The sequence below is a fragment of the Anomaloglossus baeobatrachus genome, unplaced genomic scaffold (assembly GCF_048569485.1).
Source record: "Anomaloglossus baeobatrachus isolate aAnoBae1 unplaced genomic scaffold, aAnoBae1.hap1 Scaffold_5145, whole genome shotgun sequence".
In the NCBI taxonomy this organism is placed as follows: domain Eukaryota; kingdom Metazoa; phylum Chordata; class Amphibia; order Anura; family Aromobatidae; genus Anomaloglossus; species Anomaloglossus baeobatrachus.
This window is the reverse complement of record NW_027444507.1, coordinates 1-21,831: the sequence shown is the minus strand read 5'-3', so window position 1 is coordinate 21,831 and position 21,831 is coordinate 1. Positions and strand designations below refer to the sequence as shown.

General features: G+C 46.4%; 14 non-coding genes across 14 annotated transcripts; all 14 read right to left on the bottom strand.

The window, feature by feature from the left end:
* Positions 1 to 235: 235 nt before the first annotated feature.
* Positions 236 to 426, bottom strand: LOC142282612 (U2 spliceosomal RNA). Its single transcript, XR_012744495.1, has one exon. It is a non-coding gene; the product is annotated as a U2 spliceosomal RNA (small nuclear RNA).
* A 1,387-nt stretch (positions 427 to 1,813) lies between these two features.
* On the bottom strand, positions 1,814 to 2,004 carry LOC142282611 (U2 spliceosomal RNA). Its single transcript, XR_012744494.1, has one exon. It is a non-coding gene; the product is annotated as a U2 spliceosomal RNA (small nuclear RNA).
* A 1,387-nt stretch (positions 2,005 to 3,391) lies between these two features.
* Positions 3,392 to 3,582, bottom strand: LOC142282610 (U2 spliceosomal RNA). The gene has a single exon (XR_012744493.1). It is a non-coding gene; the product is annotated as a U2 spliceosomal RNA (small nuclear RNA).
* Positions 3,583 to 4,969: 1,387 nt separating this feature from the next.
* Positions 4,970 to 5,160, bottom strand: LOC142282609 (U2 spliceosomal RNA). The gene has a single exon (XR_012744492.1). It is a non-coding gene; the product is annotated as a U2 spliceosomal RNA (small nuclear RNA).
* A 1,387-nt stretch (positions 5,161 to 6,547) lies between these two features.
* LOC142282607 (U2 spliceosomal RNA) lies at positions 6,548 to 6,738 on the bottom strand. Its single transcript, XR_012744491.1, has one exon. It is a non-coding gene; the product is annotated as a U2 spliceosomal RNA (small nuclear RNA).
* A 1,387-nt stretch (positions 6,739 to 8,125) lies between these two features.
* Positions 8,126 to 8,316, bottom strand: LOC142282606 (U2 spliceosomal RNA). The gene has a single exon (XR_012744490.1). It is a non-coding gene; the product is annotated as a U2 spliceosomal RNA (small nuclear RNA).
* A 1,389-nt stretch (positions 8,317 to 9,705) lies between these two features.
* Positions 9,706 to 9,896, bottom strand: LOC142282605 (U2 spliceosomal RNA). The gene has a single exon (XR_012744489.1). It is a non-coding gene; the product is annotated as a U2 spliceosomal RNA (small nuclear RNA).
* A 1,387-nt stretch (positions 9,897 to 11,283) lies between these two features.
* Positions 11,284 to 11,474, bottom strand: LOC142282604 (U2 spliceosomal RNA). The gene has a single exon (XR_012744488.1). It is a non-coding gene; the product is annotated as a U2 spliceosomal RNA (small nuclear RNA).
* A 1,387-nt stretch (positions 11,475 to 12,861) lies between these two features.
* Positions 12,862 to 13,052, bottom strand: LOC142282603 (U2 spliceosomal RNA). Its single transcript, XR_012744487.1, has one exon. It is a non-coding gene; the product is annotated as a U2 spliceosomal RNA (small nuclear RNA).
* Positions 13,053 to 14,439: 1,387 nt separating this feature from the next.
* LOC142282616 (U2 spliceosomal RNA) lies at positions 14,440 to 14,630 on the bottom strand. Its single transcript, XR_012744499.1, has one exon. It is a non-coding gene; the product is annotated as a U2 spliceosomal RNA (small nuclear RNA).
* A 1,387-nt stretch (positions 14,631 to 16,017) lies between these two features.
* Positions 16,018 to 16,208, bottom strand: LOC142282615 (U2 spliceosomal RNA). Its single transcript, XR_012744498.1, has one exon. It is a non-coding gene; the product is annotated as a U2 spliceosomal RNA (small nuclear RNA).
* Positions 16,209 to 17,595: 1,387 nt separating this feature from the next.
* On the bottom strand, positions 17,596 to 17,786 carry LOC142282614 (U2 spliceosomal RNA). Its single transcript, XR_012744497.1, has one exon. It is a non-coding gene; the product is annotated as a U2 spliceosomal RNA (small nuclear RNA).
* Positions 17,787 to 19,173: 1,387 nt separating this feature from the next.
* Positions 19,174 to 19,364, bottom strand: LOC142282613 (U2 spliceosomal RNA). The gene has a single exon (XR_012744496.1). It is a non-coding gene; the product is annotated as a U2 spliceosomal RNA (small nuclear RNA).
* A 1,387-nt stretch (positions 19,365 to 20,751) lies between these two features.
* On the bottom strand, positions 20,752 to 20,942 carry LOC142282602 (U2 spliceosomal RNA). Its single transcript, XR_012744486.1, has one exon. It is a non-coding gene; the product is annotated as a U2 spliceosomal RNA (small nuclear RNA).
* Between the last annotated feature and the right edge of the window lie 889 nt (positions 20,943 to 21,831).

Here is a 21,831-nt window from a genome sequence, read left to right as displayed (position 1 = left end):
GAGAACTGCAGCACGGGGACATAGCCGAGTTGGTCAGGTTGAGTGGTGATGAGTTTGCTATTTGGATGAATAAAGAAAGTCAAAAGTGTGAAAGATAAAAAACAAAAGGAGGAAGTGTGAAAAGTGAATGGGCCAAATTGAGGTGCATATGAAGACGTATGCTTTCTTCCAATTCATTAAATCGGGCTAATATGAATCAGGTGAATTGAGTTCTGCTTTTGGAAACTGGGTTAAGAAGGGGTGCACCGTTCCTGGAGGTACTGCAATACCAGGTCAATGCGTGGAGTGGACAGAGCAAGCTCTTTTTCCATCTCCCTGTTCTAAAAATCCATTTAATATATGGTCCCCAGATAGGGGACGTATCAGATATTAAACTGATAAGAACAGATACTACACTTGATCTTAGCCAAAAGGCCGAGAAGCGATAACCAGAATTGGTTTGGGCCTCGAGTGGCACCCTGGCCTATGCCGGACACATCTTAGGGAGAGAGAGCGAGAGGGAGACAAACCCACGCCTACACAAGACATTTTGTCACCCAAGCCAACCCTTGAAAAGGCTGCTTTGCAGAGCCAAAACAAGAAGAATGGTGCGTTTTGCAGCCGCCGCCCACTGCAATGAATCTGAATAACTCCTCCTTTAGGGCGCAAGCAACTCCCCTCCCCCTTGCAGTCTTTCCAATTCACGATACAAAAAGACGGACAGGACAGGTTGCCTGACTTTCCGTCACTGCCACCCTTTGCCATCCTTACCCGTAGAAAGCCCTTTCATCATCCCCAAACCCTAATCTTTTCCCTTTCCTTCCCAGCCCCCAAACCCTGCCCTCTGTACCTTTCTCACCACCCGCTTCCCTTCTCCTGTCATCCCCCTACCACCCGGGAAAAAAAGAGATTGCCCCCTCCTTCCACTAGCCCACCCTCCCACCCAAAGAACAACTTCTTCTGCGCAGCTTGTTTTCTAGGCAGCAGCGCTATTGTGATGTCATCGGGGGGCATTGTGACAAGCCGCCAGTGTTCCGTCTCTTCATGTTGTGCACAGTTCAAACGGAAAATACATCAACAGGCAGACTACAGAAAAGCTTACTATCAAAGGTTAGAGGGGGGCTTTCTCAGAGGGCTTTTTACAGTTTTTCTATTCCCAATTAGCCGTTTAAGTGTACTTATTGAAAGTAGTAATTCTTTCATAGGCCGCCCTTTCTTAGTATTTGACGTTCCTTATATTGCGGTATGAGGCTTCGCAGTAGGTTGCAAACATTCATCACCCATGACTGTCCCCAATTGAGCTCAGAAGCTCAATGTCTATCATGACCTCTCTTTTAGAATGTCCAAGAGCAAGCAAACTATTCCTCCAGGAGAGGGCGCCAACAGACTACTAAAGAGATCATCATTACTCAAAGAAAACCCCAAAAACCAATGCATGATAGGAATAAACAGGTAACTTTCTTTGGAGTGGAAGCGGAGAGATCGCACCAGATGCCAATTCTAGATGTTATCACACCTGTGGTCACTGCAGCAGCAGGTGAATCCACTTTGTCCAAAAGGGATCTATTCCATTCAATTGCAAATGATCTAGATAAGACAGAGAACTGCAGCACGGGGACATAGCCGAGTTGGTCAGGTTGAGTGGTGATGAGTTTGCTATTTGGATGAATAAAGAAAGTCAAAAGTGTGAAAGATAAAAAACAAAAGGAGGAAGTGTGAAAAGTGAATGGGCCAAATTGAGGTGCATATGAAGACGTATGCTTTCTTCCAATTCATTAAATCGGGCTAATATGAATCAGGTGAATTGAGTTCTGCTTTTGGAAACTGGGTTAAGAAGGGGTGCACCGTTCCTGGAGGTACTGCAATACCAGGTCAATGCGTGGAGTGGACAGAGCAAGCTCTTTTTCCATCTCCCTGTTCTAAAAATCCATTTAATATATGGTCCCCAGATAGGGGACGTATCAGATATTAAACTGATAAGAACAGATACTACACTTGATCTTAGCCAAAAGGCCGAGAAGCGATAACCAGAATTGGTTTGGGCCTCGAGTGGCACCCTGGCCTATGCCGGACACATCTTAGGGAGAGAGAGCGAGAGGGAGACAAACCCACGCCTACACAAGACATTTTGTCACCCAAGCCAACCCTTGAAAAGGCTGCTTTGCAGAGCCAAAACAAGAAGAATGGTGCGTTTTGCAGCCGCCGCCCACTGCAATGAATCTGAATAACTCCTCCTTTAGGGCGCAAGCAACTCCCCTCCCCCTTGCAGTCTTTCCAATTCACGATACAAAAAGACGGACAGGACAGGTTGCCTGACTTTCCGTCACTGCCACCCTTTGCCATCCTTACCCGTAGAAAGCCCTTTCATCATCCCCAAACCCTAATCTTTTCCCTTTCCTTCCCAGCCCCCAAACCCTGCCCTCTGTACCTTTCTCACCACCCGCTTCCCTTCTCCTGTCATCCCCCTACCACCCGGGAAAAAAAGAGATTGCCCCCTCCTTCCACTAGCCCACCCTCCCACCCAAAGAACAACTTCTTCTGCGCAGCTTGTTTTCTAGGCAGCAGCGCTATTGTGATGTCATCGGGGGGCATTGTGACAAGCCGCCAGTGTTCCGTCTCTTCATGTTGTGCACAGTTCAAACGGAAAATACATCAACAGGCAGACTACAGAAAAGCTTACTATCAAAGGTTAGAGGGGGGCTTTCTCAGAGGGCTTTTTACAGTTTTTCTATTCCCAATTAGCCGTTTAAGTGTACTTATTGAAAGTAGTAATTCTTTCATAGGCCGCCCTTTCTTAGTATTTGACGTTCCTTATATTGCGGTATGAGGCTTCGCAGTAGGTTGCAAACATTCATCACCCATGACTGTCCCCAATTGAGCTCAGAAGCTCAATGTCTATCATGACCTCTCTTTTAGAATGTCCAAGAGCAAGCAAACTATTCCTCCAGGAGAGGGCGCCAACAGACTACTAAAGAGATCATCATTACTCAAAGAAAACCCCAAAAACCAATGCATGATAGGAATAAACAGGTAACTTTCTTTGGAGTGGAAGCGGAGAGATCGCACCAGATGCCAATTCTAGATGTTATCACACCTGTGGTCACTGCAGCAGCAGGTGAATCCACTTTGTCCAAAAGGGATCTATTCCATTCAATTGCAAATGATCTAGATAAGACAGAGAACTGCAGCACGGGGACATAGCCGAGTTGGTCAGGTTGAGTGGTGATGAGTTTGCTATTTGGATGAATAAAGAAAGTCAAAAGTGTGAAAGATAAAAAACAAAAGGAGGAAGTGTGAAAAGTGAATGGGCCAAATTGAGGTGCATATGAAGACGTATGCTTTCTTCCAATTCATTAAATCGGGCTAATATGAATCAGGTGAATTGAGTTCTGCTTTTGGAAACTGGGTTAAGAAGGGGTGCACCGTTCCTGGAGGTACTGCAATACCAGGTCAATGCGTGGAGTGGACAGAGCAAGCTCTTTTTCCATCTCCCTGTTCTAAAAATCCATTTAATATATGGTCCCCAGATAGGGGACGTATCAGATATTAAACTGATAAGAACAGATACTACACTTGATCTTAGCCAAAAGGCCGAGAAGCGATAACCAGAATTGGTTTGGGCCTCGAGTGGCACCCTGGCCTATGCCGGACACATCTTAGGGAGAGAGAGCGAGAGGGAGACAAACCCACGCCTACACAAGACATTTTGTCACCCAAGCCAACCCTTGAAAAGGCTGCTTTGCAGAGCCAAAACAAGAAGAATGGTGCGTTTTGCAGCCGCCGCCCACTGCAATGAATCTGAATAACTCCTCCTTTAGGGCGCAAGCAACTCCCCTCCCCCTTGCAGTCTTTCCAATTCACGATACAAAAAGACGGACAGGACAGGTTGCCTGACTTTCCGTCACTGCCACCCTTTGCCATCCTTACCCGTAGAAAGCCCTTTCATCATCCCCAAACCCTAATCTTTTCCCTTTCCTTCCCAGCCCCCAAACCCTGCCCTCTGTACCTTTCTCACCACCCGCTTCCCTTCTCCTGTCATCCCCCTACCACCCGGGAAAAAAAGAGATTGCCCCCTCCTTCCACTAGCCCACCCTCCCACCCAAAGAACAACTTCTTCTGCGCAGCTTGTTTTCTAGGCAGCAGCGCTATTGTGATGTCATCGGGGGGCATTGTGACAAGCCGCCAGTGTTCCGTCTCTTCATGTTGTGCACAGTTCAAACGGAAAATACATCAACAGGCAGACTACAGAAAAGCTTACTATCAAAGGTTAGAGGGGGGCTTTCTCAGAGGGCTTTTTACAGTTTTTCTATTCCCAATTAGCCGTTTAAGTGTACTTATTGAAAGTAGTAATTCTTTCATAGGCCGCCCTTTCTTAGTATTTGACGTTCCTTATATTGCGGTATGAGGCTTCGCAGTAGGTTGCAAACATTCATCACCCATGACTGTCCCCAATTGAGCTCAGAAGCTCAATGTCTATCATGACCTCTCTTTTAGAATGTCCAAGAGCAAGCAAACTATTCCTCCAGGAGAGGGCGCCAACAGACTACTAAAGAGATCATCATTACTCAAAGAAAACCCCAAAAACCAATGCATGATAGGAATAAACAGGTAACTTTCTTTGGAGTGGAAGCGGAGAGATCGCACCAGATGCCAATTCTAGATGTTATCACACCTGTGGTCACTGCAGCAGCAGGTGAATCCACTTTGTCCAAAAGGGATCTATTCCATTCAATTGCAAATGATCTAGATAAGACAGAGAACTGCAGCACGGGGACATAGCCGAGTTGGTCAGGTTGAGTGGTGATGAGTTTGCTATTTGGATGAATAAAGAAAGTCAAAAGTGTGAAAGATAAAAAACAAAAGGAGGAAGTGTGAAAAGTGAATGGGCCAAATTGAGGTGCATATGAAGACGTATGCTTTCTTCCAATTCATTAAATCGGGCTAATATGAATCAGGTGAATTGAGTTCTGCTTTTGGAAACTGGGTTAAGAAGGGGTGCACCGTTCCTGGAGGTACTGCAATACCAGGTCAATGCGTGGAGTGGACAGAGCAAGCTCTTTTTCCATCTCCCTGTTCTAAAAATCCATTTAATATATGGTCCCCAGATAGGGGACGTATCAGATATTAAACTGATAAGAACAGATACTACACTTGATCTTAGCCAAAAGGCCGAGAAGCGATAACCAGAATTGGTTTGGGCCTCGAGTGGCACCCTGGCCTATGCCGGACACATCTTAGGGAGAGAGAGCGAGAGGGAGACAAACCCACGCCTACACAAGACATTTTGTCACCCAAGCCAACCCTTGAAAAGGCTGCTTTGCAGAGCCAAAACAAGAAGAATGGTGCGTTTTGCAGCCGCCGCCCACTGCAATGAATCTGAATAACTCCTCCTTTAGGGCGCAAGCAACTCCCCTCCCCCTTGCAGTCTTTCCAATTCACGATACAAAAAGACGGACAGGACAGGTTGCCTGACTTTCCGTCACTGCCACCCTTTGCCATCCTTACCCGTAGAAAGCCCTTTCATCATCCCCAAACCCTAATCTTTTCCCTTTCCTTCCCAGCCCCCAAACCCTGCCCTCTGTACCTTTCTCACCACCCGCTTCCCTTCTCCTGTCATCCCCCTACCACCCGGGAAAAAAAGAGATTGCCCCCTCCTTCCACTAGCCCACCCTCCCACCCAAAGAACAACTTCTTCTGCGCAGCTTGTTTTCTAGGCAGCAGCGCTATTGTGATGTCATCGGGGGGCATTGTGACAAGCCGCCAGTGTTCCGTCTCTTCATGTTGTGCACAGTTCAAACGGAAAATACATCAACAGGCAGACTACAGAAAAGCTTACTATCAAAGGTTAGAGGGGGGCTTTCTCAGAGGGCTTTTTACAGTTTTTCTATTCCCAATTAGCCGTTTAAGTGTACTTATTGAAAGTAGTAATTCTTTCATAGGCCGCCCTTTCTTAGTATTTGACGTTCCTTATATTGCGGTATGAGGCTTCGCAGTAGGTTGCAAACATTCATCACCCATGACTGTCCCCAATTGAGCTCAGAAGCTCAATGTCTATCATGACCTCTCTTTTAGAATGTCCAAGAGCAAGCAAACTATTCCTCCAGGAGAGGGCGCCAACAGACTACTAAAGAGATCATCATTACTCAAAGAAAACCCCAAAAACCAATGCATGATAGGAATAAACAGGTAACTTTCTTTGGAGTGGAAGCGGAGAGATCGCACCAGATGCCAATTCTAGATGTTATCACACCTGTGGTCACTGCAGCAGCAGGTGAATCCACTTTGTCCAAAAGGGATCTATTCCATTCAATTGCAAATGATCTAGATAAGACAGAGAACTGCAGCACGGGGACATAGCCGAGTTGGTCAGGTTGAGTGGTGATGAGTTTGCTATTTGGATGAATAAAGAAAGTCAAAAGTGTGAAAGATAAAAAACAAAAGGAGGAAGTGTGAAAAGTGAATGGGCCAAATTGAGGTGCATATGAAGACGTATGCTTTCTTCCAATTCATTAAATCGGGCTAATATGAATCAGGTGAATTGAGTTCTGCTTTTGGAAACTGGGTTAAGAAGGGGTGCACCGTTCCTGGAGGTACTGCAATACCAGGTCAATGCGTGGAGTGGACAGAGCAAGCTCTTTTTCCATCTCCCTGTTCTAAAAATCCATTTAATATATGGTCCCCAGATAGGGGACGTATCAGATATTAAACTGATAAGAACAGATACTACACTTGATCTTAGCCAAAAGGCCGAGAAGCGATAACCAGAATTGGTTTGGGCCTCGAGTGGCACCCTGGCCTATGCCGGACACATCTTAGGGAGAGAGAGCGAGAGGGAGACAAACCCACGCCTACACAAGACATTTTGTCACCCAAGCCAACCCTTGAAAAGGCTGCTTTGCAGAGCCAAAACAAGAAGAATGGTGCGTTTTGCAGCCGCCGCCCACTGCAATGAATCTGAATAACTCCTCCTTTAGGGCGCAAGCAACTCCCCTCCCCCTTGCAGTCTTTCCAATTCACGATACAAAAAGACGGACAGGACAGGTTGCCTGACTTTCCGTCACTGCCACCCTTTGCCATCCTTACCCGTAGAAAGCCCTTTCATCATCCCCAAACCCTAATCTTTTCCCTTTCCTTCCCAGCCCCCAAACCCTGCCCTCTGTACCTTTCTCACCACCCGCTTCCCTTCTCCTGTCATCCCCCTACCACCCGGGAAAAAAAGAGATTGCCCCCTCCTTCCACTAGCCCACCCTCCCACCCAAAGAACAACTTCTTCTGCGCAGCTTGTTTTCTAGGCAGCAGCGCTATTGTGATGTCATCGGGGGGCATTGTGACAAGCCGCCAGTGTTCCGTCTCTTCATGTTGTGCACAGTTCAAACGGAAAATACATCAACAGGCAGACTACAGAAAAGCTTACTATCAAAGGTTAGAGGGGGGCTTTCTCAGAGGGCTTTTTACAGTTTTTCTATTCCCAATTAGCCGTTTAAGTGTACTTATTGAAAGTAGTAATTCTTTCATAGGCCGCCCTTTCTTAGTATTTGACGTTCCTTATATTGCGGTATGAGGCTTCGCAGTAGGTTGCAAACATTCATCACCCATGACTGTCCCCAATTGAGCTCAGAAGCTCAATGTCTATCATGACCTCTCTTTTAGAATGTCCAAGAGCAAGCAAACTATTCCTCCAGGAGAGGGCGCCAACAGACTACTAAAGAGATCATCATTACTCAAAGAAAACCCCAAAAACCAATGCATGATAGGAATAAACAGGTAACTTTCTTTGGAGTGGAAGCGGAGAGATCGCACCAGATGCCAATTCTAGATGTTATCACACCTGTGGTCACTGCAGCAGCAGGTGAATCCACTTTGTCCAAAAGGGATCTATTCCATTCAATTGCAAATGATCTAGATAAGACAGAGAACTGCAGCACGGGGACATAGCCGAGTTGGTCAGGTTGAGTGGTGATGAGTTTGCTATTTGGATGAATAAAGAAAGTCAAAAGTGTGAAAGATAAAAAACAAAAGGAGGAAGTGTGAAAAGTGAATGGGCCAAATTGAGGTGCATATGAAGACGTATGCTTTCTTCCAATTCATTAAATCGGGCTAATATGAATCAGGTGAATTGAGTTCTGCTTTTGGAAACTGGGTTAAGAAGGGGTGCACCGTTCCTGGAGGTACTGCAATACCAGGTCAATGCGTGGAGTGGACAGAGCAAGCTCTTTTTCCATCTCCCTGTTCTAAAAATCCATTTAATATATGGTCCCCAGATAGGGGACGTATCAGATATTAAACTGATAAGAACAGATACTACACTTGATCTTAGCCAAAAGGCCGAGAAGCGATAACCAGAATTGGTTTGGGCCTCGAGTGGCACCCTGGCCTATGCCGGACACATCTTAGGGAGAGAGAGCGAGAGGGAGACAAACCCACGCCTACACAAGACATTTTGTCACCCAAGCCAACCCTTGAAAAGGCTGCTTTGCAGAGCCAAAACAAGAAGAATGGTGCGTTTTGCAGCCGCCGCCCACTGCAATGAATCTGAATAACTCCTCCTTTAGGGCGCAAGCAACTCCCCTCCCCCTTGCAGTCTTTCCAATTCACGATACAAAAAGACGGACAGGACAGGTTGCCTGACTTTCCGTCACTGCCACCCTTTGCCATCCTTACCCGTAGAAAGCCCTTTCATCATCCCCAAACCCTAATCTTTTCCCTTTCCTTCCCAGCCCCCAAACCCTGCCCTCTGTACCTTTCTCACCACCGCCGCTTCCCTTCTCCTGTCATCCCCCTACCACCCGGGAAAAAAAGAGATTGCCCCCTCCTTCCACTAGCCCACCCTCCCACCCAAAGAACAACTTCTTCTGCGCAGCTTGTTTTCTAGGCAGCAGCGCTATTGTGATGTCATCGGGGGGCATTGTGACAAGCCGCCAGTGTTCCGTCTCTTCATGTTGTGCACAGTTCAAACGGAAAATACATCAACAGGCAGACTACAGAAAAGCTTACTATCAAAGGTTAGAGGGGGGCTTTCTCAGAGGGCTTTTTACAGTTTTTCTATTCCCAATTAGCCGTTTAAGTGTACTTATTGAAAGTAGTAATTCTTTCATAGGCCGCCCTTTCTTAGTATTTGACGTTCCTTATATTGCGGTATGAGGCTTCGCAGTAGGTTGCAAACATTCATCACCCATGACTGTCCCCAATTGAGCTCAGAAGCTCAATGTCTATCATGACCTCTCTTTTAGAATGTCCAAGAGCAAGCAAACTATTCCTCCAGGAGAGGGCGCCAACAGACTACTAAAGAGATCATCATTACTCAAAGAAAACCCCAAAAACCAATGCATGATAGGAATAAACAGGTAACTTTCTTTGGAGTGGAAGCGGAGAGATCGCACCAGATGCCAATTCTAGATGTTATCACACCTGTGGTCACTGCAGCAGCAGGTGAATCCACTTTGTCCAAAAGGGATCTATTCCATTCAATTGCAAATGATCTAGATAAGACAGAGAACTGCAGCACGGGGACATAGCCGAGTTGGTCAGGTTGAGTGGTGATGAGTTTGCTATTTGGATGAATAAAGAAAGTCAAAAGTGTGAAAGATAAAAAACAAAAGGAGGAAGTGTGAAAAGTGAATGGGCCAAATTGAGGTGCATATGAAGACGTATGCTTTCTTCCAATTCATTAAATCGGGCTAATATGAATCAGGTGAATTGAGTTCTGCTTTTGGAAACTGGGTTAAGAAGGGGTGCACCGTTCCTGGAGGTACTGCAATACCAGGTCAATGCGTGGAGTGGACAGAGCAAGCTCTTTTTCCATCTCCCTGTTCTAAAAATCCATTTAATATATGGTCCCCAGATAGGGGACGTATCAGATATTAAACTGATAAGAACAGATACTACACTTGATCTTAGCCAAAAGGCCGAGAAGCGATAACCAGAATTGGTTTGGGCCTCGAGTGGCACCCTGGCCTATGCCGGACACATCTTAGGGAGAGAGAGCGAGAGGGAGACAAACCCACGCCTACACAAGACATTTTGTCACCCAAGCCAACCCTTGAAAAGGCTGCTTTGCAGAGCCAAAACAAGAAGAATGGTGCGTTTTGCAGCCGCCGCCCACTGCAATGAATCTGAATAACTCCTCCTTTAGGGCGCAAGCAACTCCCCTCCCCCTTGCAGTCTTTCCAATTCACGATACAAAAAGACGGACAGGACAGGTTGCCTGACTTTCCGTCACTGCCACCCTTTGCCATCCTTACCCGTAGAAAGCCCTTTCATCATCCCCAAACCCTAATCTTTTCCCTTTCCTTCCCAGCCCCCAAACCCTGCCCTCTGTACCTTTCTCACCACCCGCTTCCCTTCTCCTGTCATCCCCCTACCACCCGGGAAAAAAAGAGATTGCCCCCTCCTTCCACTAGCCCACCCTCCCACCCAAAGAACAACTTCTTCTGCGCAGCTTGTTTTCTAGGCAGCAGCGCTATTGTGATGTCATCGGGGGGCATTGTGACAAGCCGCCAGTGTTCCGTCTCTTCATGTTGTGCACAGTTCAAACGGAAAATACATCAACAGGCAGACTACAGAAAAGCTTACTATCAAAGGTTAGAGGGGGGCTTTCTCAGAGGGCTTTTTACAGTTTTTCTATTCCCAATTAGCCGTTTAAGTGTACTTATTGAAAGTAGTAATTCTTTCATAGGCCGCCCTTTCTTAGTATTTGACGTTCCTTATATTGCGGTATGAGGCTTCGCAGTAGGTTGCAAACATTCATCACCCATGACTGTCCCCAATTGAGCTCAGAAGCTCAATGTCTATCATGACCTCTCTTTTAGAATGTCCAAGAGCAAGCAAACTATTCCTCCAGGAGAGGGCGCCAACAGACTACTAAAGAGATCATCATTACTCAAAGAAAACCCCAAAAACCAATGCATGATAGGAATAAACAGGTAACTTTCTTTGGAGTGGAAGCGGAGAGATCGCACCAGATGCCAATTCTAGATGTTATCACACCTGTGGTCACTGCAGCAGCAGGTGAATCCACTTTGTCCAAAAGGGATCTATTCCATTCAATTGCAAATGATCTAGATAAGACAGAGAACTGCAGCACGGGGACATAGCCGAGTTGGTCAGGTTGAGTGGTGATGAGTTTGCTATTTGGATGAATAAAGAAAGTCAAAAGTGTGAAAGATAAAAAACAAAAGGAGGAAGTGTGAAAAGTGAATGGGCCAAATTGAGGTGCATATGAAGACGTATGCTTTCTTCCAATTCATTAAATCGGGCTAATATGAATCAGGTGAATTGAGTTCTGCTTTTGGAAACTGGGTTAAGAAGGGGTGCACCGTTCCTGGAGGTACTGCAATACCAGGTCAATGCGTGGAGTGGACAGAGCAAGCTCTTTTTCCATCTCCCTGTTCTAAAAATCCATTTAATATATGGTCCCCAGATAGGGGACGTATCAGATATTAAACTGATAAGAACAGATACTACACTTGATCTTAGCCAAAAGGCCGAGAAGCGATAACCAGAATTGGTTTGGGCCTCGAGTGGCACCCTGGCCTATGCCGGACACATCTTAGGGAGAGAGAGCGAGAGGGAGACAAACCCACGCCTACACAAGACATTTTGTCACCCAAGCCAACCCTTGAAAAGGCTGCTTTGCAGAGCCAAAACAAGAAGAATGGTGCGTTTTGCAGCCGCCGCCCACTGCAATGAATCTGAATAACTCCTCCTTTAGGGCGCAAGCAACTCCCCTCCCCCTTGCAGTCTTTCCAATTCACGATACAAAAAGACGGACAGGACAGGTTGCCTGACTTTCCGTCACTGCCACCCTTTGCCATCCTTACCCGTAGAAAGCCCTTTCATCATCCCCAAACCCTAATCTTTTCCCTTTCCTTCCCAGCCCCCAAACCCTGCCCTCTGTACCTTTCTCACCACCCGCTTCCCTTCTCCTGTCATCCCCCTACCACCCGGGAAAAAAAGAGATTGCCCCCTCCTTCCACTAGCCCACCCTCCCACCCAAAGAACAACTTCTTCTGCGCAGCTTGTTTTCTAGGCAGCAGCGCTATTGTGATGTCATCGGGGGGCATTGTGACAAGCCGCCAGTGTTCCGTCTCTTCATGTTGTGCACAGTTCAAACGGAAAATACATCAACAGGCAGACTACAGAAAAGCTTACTATCAAAGGTTAGAGGGGGGCTTTCTCAGAGGGCTTTTTACAGTTTTTCTATTCCCAATTAGCCGTTTAAGTGTACTTATTGAAAGTAGTAATTCTTTCATAGGCCGCCCTTTCTTAGTATTTGACGTTCCTTATATTGCGGTATGAGGCTTCGCAGTAGGTTGCAAACATTCATCACCCATGACTGTCCCCAATTGAGCTCAGAAGCTCAATGTCTATCATGACCTCTCTTTTAGAATGTCCAAGAGCAAGCAAACTATTCCTCCAGGAGAGGGCGCCAACAGACTACTAAAGAGATCATCATTACTCAAAGAAAACCCCAAAAACCAATGCATGATAGGAATAAACAGGTAACTTTCTTTGGAGTGGAAGCGGAGAGATCGCACCAGATGCCAATTCTAGATGTTATCACACCTGTGGTCACTGCAGCAGCAGGTGAATCCACTTTGTCCAAAAGGGATCTATTCCATTCAATTGCAAATGATCTAGATAAGACAGAGAACTGCAGCACGGGGACATAGCCGAGTTGGTCAGGTTGAGTGGTGATGAGTTTGCTATTTGGATGAATAAAGAAAGTCAAAAGTGTGAAAGATAAAAAACAAAAGGAGGAAGTGTGAAAAGTGAATGGGCCAAATTGAGGTGCATATGAAGACGTATGCTTTCTTCCAATTCATTAAATCGGGCTAATATGAATCAGGTGAATTGAGTTCTGCTTTTGGAAACTGGGTTAAGAAGGGGTGCACCGTTCCTGGAGGTACTGCAATACCAGGTCAATGCGTGGAGTGGACAGAGCAAGCTCTTTTTCCATCTCCCTGTTCTAAAAATCCATTTAATATATGGTCCCCAGATAGGGGACGTATCAGATATTAAACTGATAAGAACAGATACTACACTTGATCTTAGCCAAAAGGCCGAGAAGCGATAACCAGAATTGGTTTGGGCCTCGAGTGGCACCCTGGCCTATGCCGGACACATCTTAGGGAGAGAGAGCGAGAGGGAGACAAACCCACGCCTACACAAGACATTTTGTCACCCAAGCCAACCCTTGAAAAGGCTGCTTTGCAGAGCCAAAACAAGAAGAATGGTGCGTTTTGCAGCCGCCGCCCACTGCAATGAATCTGAATAACTCCTCCTTTAGGGCGCAAGCAACTCCCCTCCCCCTTGCAGTCTTTCCAATTCACGATACAAAAAGACGGACAGGACAGGTTGCCTGACTTTCCGTCACTGCCACCCTTTGCCATCCTTACCCGTAGAAAGCCCTTTCATCATCCCCAAACCCTAATCTTTTCCCTTTCCTTCCCAGCCCCCAAACCCTGCCCTCTGTACCTTTCTCACCACCCGCTTCCCTTCTCCTGTCATCCCCCTACCACCCGGGAAAAAAAGAGATTGCCCCCTCCTTCCACTAGCCCACCCTCCCACCCAAAGAACAACTTCTTCTGCGCAGCTTGTTTTCTAGGCAGCAGCGCTATTGTGATGTCATCGGGGGGCATTGTGACAAGCCGCCAGTGTTCCGTCTCTTCATGTTGTGCACAGTTCAAACGGAAAATACATCAACAGGCAGACTACAGAAAAGCTTACTATCAAAGGTTAGAGGGGGGCTTTCTCAGAGGGCTTTTTACAGTTTTTCTATTCCCAATTAGCCGTTTAAGTGTACTTATTGAAAGTAGTAATTCTTTCATAGGCCGCCCTTTCTTAGTATTTGACGTTCCTTATATTGCGGTATGAGGCTTCGCAGTAGGTTGCAAACATTCATCACCCATGACTGTCCCCAATTGAGCTCAGAAGCTCAATGTCTATCATGACCTCTCTTTTAGAATGTCCAAGAGCAAGCAAACTATTCCTCCAGGAGAGGGCGCCAACAGACTACTAAAGAGATCATCATTACTCAAAGAAAACCCCAAAAACCAATGCATGATAGGAATAAACAGGTAACTTTCTTTGGAGTGGAAGCGGAGAGATCGCACCAGATGCCAATTCTAGATGTTATCACACCTGTGGTCACTGCAGCAGCAGGTGAATCCACTTTGTCCAAAAGGGATCTATTCCATTCAATTGCAAATGATCTAGATAAGACAGAGAACTGCAGCACGGGGACATAGCCGAGTTGGTCAGGTTGAGTGGTGATGAGTTTGCTATTTGGATGAATAAAGAAAGTCAAAAGTGTGAAAGATAAAAAACAAAAGGAGGAAGTGTGAAAAGTGAATGGGCCAAATTGAGGTGCATATGAAGACGTATGCTTTCTTCCAATTCATTAAATCGGGCTAATATGAATCAGGTGAATTGAGTTCTGCTTTTGGAAACTGGGTTAAGAAGGGGTGCACCGTTCCTGGAGGTACTGCAATACCAGGTCAATGCGTGGAGTGGACAGAGCAAGCTCTTTTTCCATCTCCCTGTTCTAAAAATCCATTTAATATATGGTCCCCAGATAGGGGACGTATCAGATATTAAACTGATAAGAACAGATACTACACTTGATCTTAGCCAAAAGGCCGAGAAGCGATAACCAGAATTGGTTTGGGCCTCGAGTGGCACCCTGGCCTATGCCGGACACATCTTAGGGAGAGAGAGCGAGAGGGAGACAAACCCACGCCTACACAAGACATTTTGTCACCCAAGCCAACCCTTGAAAAGGCTGCTTTGCAGAGCCAAAACAAGAAGAATGGTGCGTTTTGCAGCCGCCGCCCACTGCAATGAATCTGAATAACTCCTCCTTTAGGGCGCAAGCAACTCCCCTCCCCCTTGCAGTCTTTCCAATTCACGATACAAAAAGACGGACAGGACAGGTTGCCTGACTTTCCGTCACTGCCACCCTTTGCCATCCTTACCCGTAGAAAGCCCTTTCATCATCCCCAAACCCTAATCTTTTCCCTTTCCTTCCCAGCCCCCAAACCCTGCCCTCTGTACCTTTCTCACCACCCGCTTCCCTTCTCCTGTCATCCCCCTACCACCCGGGAAAAAAAGAGATTGCCCCCTCCTTCCACTAGCCCACCCTCCCACCCAAAGAACAACTTCTTCTGCGCAGCTTGTTTTCTAGGCAGCAGCGCTATTGTGATGTCATCGGGGGGCATTGTGACAAGCCGCCAGTGTTCCGTCTCTTCATGTTGTGCACAGTTCAAACGGAAAATACATCAACAGGCAGACTACAGAAAAGCTTACTATCAAAGGTTAGAGGGGGGCTTTCTCAGAGGGCTTTTTACAGTTTTTCTATTCCCAATTAGCCGTTTAAGTGTACTTATTGAAAGTAGTAATTCTTTCATAGGCCGCCCTTTCTTAGTATTTGACGTTCCTTATATTGCGGTATGAGGCTTCGCAGTAGGTTGCAAACATTCATCACCCATGACTGTCCCCAATTGAGCTCAGAAGCTCAATGTCTATCATGACCTCTCTTTTAGAATGTCCAAGAGCAAGCAAACTATTCCTCCAGGAGAGGGCGCCAACAGACTACTAAAGAGATCATCATTACTCAAAGAAAACCCCAAAAACCAATGCATGATAGGAATAAACAGGTAACTTTCTTTGGAGTGGAAGCGGAGAGATCGCACCAGATGCCAATTCTAGATGTTATCACACCTGTGGTCACTGCAGCAGCAGGTGAATCCACTTTGTCCAAAAGGGATCTATTCCATTCAATTGCAAATGATCTAGATAAGACAGAGAACTGCAGCACGGGGACATAGCCGAGTTGGTCAGGTTGAGTGGTGATGAGTTTGCTATTTGGATGAATAAAGAAAGTCAAAAGTGTGAAAGATAAAAAACAAAAGGAGGAAGTGTGAAAAGTGAATGGGCCAAATTGAGGTGCATATGAAGACGTATGCTTTCTTCCAATTCATTAAATCGGGCTAATATGAATCAGGTGAATTGAGTTCTGCTTTTGGAAACTGGGTTAAGAAGGGGTGCACCGTTCCTGGAGGTACTGCAATACCAGGTCAATGCGTGGAGTGGACAGAGCAAGCTCTTTTTCCATCTCCCTGTTCTAAAAATCCATTTAATATATGGTCCCCAGATAGGGGACGTATCAGATATTAAACTGATAAGAACAGATACTACACTTGATCTTAGCCAAAAGGCCGAGAAGCGATAACCAGAATTGGTTTGGGCCTCGAGTGGCACCCTGGCCTATGCCGGACACATCTTAGGGAGAGAGAGCGAGAGGGAGACAAACCCACGCCTACACAAGACATTTTGTCACCCAAGCCAACCCTTGAAAAGGCTGCTTTGCAGAGCCAAAACAAGAAGAATGGTGCGTTTTGCAGCCGCCGCCCACTGCAATGAATCTGAATAACTCCTCCTTTAGGGCGCAAGCAACTCCCCTCCCCCTTGCAGTCTTTCCAATTCACGATACAAAAAGACGGACAGGACAGGTTGCCTGACTTTCCGTCACTGCCACCCTTTGCCATCCTTACCCGTAGAAAGCCCTTTCATCATCCCCAAACCCTAATCTTTTCCCTTTCCTTCCCAGCCCCCAAACCCTGCCCTCTGTACCTTTCTCACCACCCGCTTCCCTTCTCCTGTCATCCCCCTACCACCCGGGAAAAAAAGAGATTGCCCCCTCCTTCCACTAGCCCACCCTCCCACCCAAAGAACAACTTCTTCTGCGCAGCTTGTTTTCTAGGCAGCAGCGCTATTGTGATGTCATCGGGGGGCATTGTGACAAGCCGCCAGTGTTCCGTCTCTTCATGTTGTGCACAGTTCAAACGGAAAATACATCAACAGGCAGACTACAGAAAAGCTTACTATCAAAGGTTAGAGGGGGGCTTTCTCAGAGGGCTTTTTACAGTTTTTCTATTCCCAATTAGCCGTTTAAGTGTACTTATTGAAAGTAGTAATTCTTTCATAGGCCGCCCTTTCTTAGTATTTGACGTTCCTTATATTGCGGTATGAGGCTTCGCAGTAGGTTGCAAACATTCATCACCCATGACTGTCCCCAATTGAGCTCAGAAGCTCAATGTCTATCATGACCTCTCTTTTAGAATGTCCAAGAGCAAGCAAACTATTCCTCCAGGAGAGGGCGCCAACAGACTACTAAAGAGATCATCATTACTCAAAGAAAACCCCAAAAACCAATGCATGATAGGAATAAACAGGTAACTTTCTTTGGAGTGGAAGCGGAGAGATCGCACCAGATGCCAATTCTAGATGTTATCACACCTGTGGTCACTGCAGCAGCAGGTGAATCCACTTTGTCCAAAAGGGATCTATTCCATTCAATTGCAAATGATCTAGATAAGACAGAGAACTGCAGCACGGGGACATAGCCGAGTTGGTCAGGTTGAGTGGTGATGAGTTTGCTATTTGGATGAATAAAGAAAGTCAAAAGTGTGAAAGATAAAAAACAAAAGGAGGAAGTGTGAAAAGTGAATGGGCCAAATTGAGGTGCATATGAAGACGTATGCTTTCTTCCAATTCATTAAATCGGGCTAATATGAATCAGGTGAATTGAGTTCTGCTTTTGGAAACTGGGTTAAGAAGGGGTGCACCGTTCCTGGAGGTACTGCAATACCAGGTCAATGCGTGGAGTGGACAGAGCAAGCTCTTTTTCCATCTCCCTGTTCTAAAAATCCATTTAATATATGGTCCCCAGATAGGGGACGTATCAGATATTAAACTGATAAGAACAGATACTACACTTGATCTTAGCCAAAAGGCCGAGAAGCGATAACCAGAATTGGTTTGGGCCTCGAGTGGCACCCTGGCCTATGCCGGACACATCTTAGGGAGAGAGAGCGAGAGGGAGACAAACCCACGCCTACACAAGACATTTTGTCACCCAAGCCAACCCTTGAAAAGGCTGCTTTGCAGAGCCAAAACAAGAAGAATGGTGCGTTTTGCAGCCGCCGCCCACTGCAATGAATCTGAATAACTCCTCCTTTAGGGCGCAAGCAACTCCCCTCCCCCTTGCAGTCTTTCCAATTCACGATACAAAAAGACGGACAGGACAGGTTGCCTGACTTTCCGTCACTGCCACCCTTTGCCATCCTTACCCGTAGAAAGCCCTTTCATCATCCCCAAACCCTAATCTTTTCCCTTTCCTTCCCAGCCCCCAAACCCTGCCCTCTGTACCTTTCTCACCACCCGCTTCCCTTCTCCTGTCATCCCCCTACCACCCGGGAAAAAAAGAGATTGCCCCCTCCTTCCACTAGCCCACCCTCCCACCCAAAGAACAACTTCTTCTGCGCAGCTTGTTTTCTAGGCAGCAGCGCTATTGTGATGTCATCGGGGGGCATTGTGACAAGCCGCCAGTGTTCCGTCTCTTCATGTTGTGCACAGTTCAAACGGAAAATACATCAACAGGCAGACTACAGAAAAGCTTACTATCAAAGGTTAGAGGGGGGCTTTCTCAGAGGGCTTTTTACAGTTTTTCTATTCCCAATTAGCCGTTTAAGTGTACTTATTGAAAGTAGTAATTCTTTCATAGGCCGCCCTTTCTTAGTATTTGACGTTCCTTATATTGCGGTATGAGGCTTCGCAGTAGGTTGCAAACATTCATCACCCATGACTGTCCCCAATTGAGCTCAGAAGCTCAATGTCTATCATGACCTCTCTTTTAGAATGTCCAAGAGCAAGCAAACTATTCCTCCAGGAGAGGGCGCCAACAGACTACTAAAGAGATCATCATTACTCAAAGAAAACCCCAAAAACCAATGCATGATAGGAATAAACAGGTAACTTTCTTTGGAGTGGAAGCGGAGAGATCGCACCAGATGCCAATTCTAGATGTTATCACACCTGTGGTCACTGCAGCAGCAGGTGAATCCACTTTGTCCAAAAGGGATCTATTCCATTCAATTGCAAATGATCTAGATAAGACAGAGAACTGCAGCACGGGGACATAGCCGAGTTGGTCAGGTTGAGTGGTGATGAGTTTGCTATTTGGATGAATAAAGAAAGTCAAAAGTGTGAAAGATAAAAAACAAAAGGAGGAAGTGTGAAAAGTGAATGGGCCAAATTGAGGTGCATATGAAGACGTATGCTTTCTTCCAATTCATTAAATCGGGCTAATATGAATCAGGTGAATTGAGTTCTGCTTTTGGAAACTGGGTTAAGAAGGGGTGCACCGTTCCTGGAGGTACTGCAATACCAGGTCAATGCGTGGAGTGGACAGAGCAAGCTCTTTTTCCATCTCCCTGTTCTAAAAATCCATTTAATATATGGTCCCCAGATAGGGGACGTATCAGATATTAAACTGATAAGAACAGATACTACACTTGATCTTAGCCAAAAGGCCGAGAAGCGATAACCAGAATTGGTTTGGGCCTCGAGTGGCACCCTGGCCTATGCCGGACACATCTTAGGGAGAGAGAGCGAGAGGGAGACAAACCCACGCCTACACAAGACATTTTGTCACCCAAGCCAACCCTTGAAAAGGCTGCTTTGCAGAGCCAAAACAAGAAGAATGGTGCGTTTTGCAGCCGCCGCCCACTGCAATGAATCTGAATAACTCCTCCTTTAGGGCGCAAGCAACTCCCCTCCCCCTTGCAGTCTTTCCAATTCACGATACAAAAAGACGGACAGGACAGGTTGCCTGACTTTCCGTCACTGCCACCCTTTGCCATCCTTACCCGTAGAAAGCCCTTTCATCATCCCCAAACCCTAATCTTTTCCCTTTCCTTCCCAGCCCCCAAACCCTGCCCTCTGTACCTTTCTCACCACCCGCTTCCCTTCTCCTGTCATCCCCCTACCACCCGGGAAAAAAAGAGATTGCCCCCTCCTTCCACTAGCCCACCCTCCCACCCAAAGAACAACTTCTTCTGCGCAGCTTGTTTTCTAGGCAGCAGCGCTATTGTGATGTCATCGGGGGGCATTGTGACAAGCCGCCAGTGTTCCGTCTCTTCATGTTGTGCACAGTTCAAACGGAAAATACATCAACAGGCAGACTACAGAAAAGCTTACTATCAAAGGTTAGAGGGGGGCTTTCTCAGAGGGCTTTTTACAGTTTTTCTATTCCCAATTAGCCGTTTAAGTGTACTTATTGAAAGTAGTAATTCTTTCATAGGCCGCCCTTTCTTAGTATTTGACGTTCCTTATATTGCGGTATGAGGCTTCGCAGTAGGTTGCAAACATTCATCACCCATGACTGTCCCCAATTGAGCTCAGAAGCTCAATGTCTATCATGACCTCTCTTTTAGAATGTCCAAGAGCAAGCAAACTATTCCTCCAGGAGAGGGCGCCAACAGACTACTAAAGAGATCATCATTACTCAAAGAAAACCCCAAAAACCAATGCATGATAGGAATAAACAGGTAACTTTCTTTGGAGTGGAAGCGGAGAGATCGCACCAGATGCCAATTCTAGATGTTATCACACCTGTGGTCACTGCAGCAGCAGGTGAATCCACTTTGTCCAAAAGGGATCTATTCCATTCAATTGCAAATGATCTAGATAAGACAGAGAACTGCAGCACGGGGACATAGCCGAGTTGGTCAGGTTGAGTGGTGATGAGTTTGCTATTTGGATGAATAAAGAAAGTCAAAAGTGTGAAAGATAAAAAACAAAAGGAGGAAGTGTGAAAAGTGAATGGGCCAAATTGAGGTGCATATGAAGACGTATGCTTTCTTCCAATTCATTAAATCGGGCTAATATGAATCAGGTGAATTGAGTTCTGCTTTTGGAAACTGGGTTAAGAAGGGGTGCACCGTTCCTGGAGGTACTGCAATACCAGGTCAATGCGTGGAGTGGACAGAGCAAGCTCTTTTTCCATCTCCCTGTTCTAAAAATCCATTTAATATATGGTCCCCAGATAGGGGACGTATCAGATATTAAACTGATAAGAACAGATACTACACTTGATCTTAGCCAAAAGGCCGAGAAGCGATAACCAGAATTGGTTTGGGCCTCGAGTGGCACCCTGGCCTATGCCGGACACATCTTAGGGAGAGAGAGCGAGAGGGAGACAAACCCACGCCTACACAAGACATTTTGTCACCCAAGCCAACCCTTGAAAAGGCTGCTTTGCAGAGCCAAAACAAGAAGAATGGTGCGTTTTGCAGCCGCCGCCCACTGCAATGAATCTGAATAACTCCTCCTTTAGGGCGCAAGCAACTCCCCTCCCCCTTGCAGTCTTTCCAATTCACGATACAAAAAGACGGACAGGACAGGTTGCCTGACTTTCCGTCACTGCCACCCTTTGCCATCCTTACCCGTAGAAAGCCCTTTCATCATCCCCAAACCCTAATCTTTTCCCTTTCCTTCCCAGCCCCCAAACCCTGCCCTCTGTACCTTTCTCACCACCCGCTTCCCTTCTCCTGTCATCCCCCTACCACCCGGGAAAAAAAGAGATTGCCCCCTCCTTCCACTAGCCCACCCTCCCACCCAAAGAACAACTTCTTCTGCGCAGCTTGTTTTCTAGGCAGCAGCGCTATTGTGATGTCATCGGGGGGCATTGTGACAAGCCGCCAGTGTTCCGTCTCTTCATGTTGTGCACAGTTCAAACGGAAAATACATCAACAGGCAGACTACAGAAAAGCTTACTATCAAAGGTTAGAGGGGGGCTTTCTCAGAGGGCTTTTTACAGTTTTTCTATTCCCAATTAGCCGTTTAAGTGTACTTATTGAAAGTAGTAATTCTTTCATAGGCCGCCCTTTCTTAGTATTTGACGTTCCTTATATTGCGGTATGAGGCTTCGCAGTAGGTTGCAAACATTCATCACCCATGACTGTCCCCAATTGAGCTCAGAAGCTCAATGTCTATCATGACCTCTCTTTT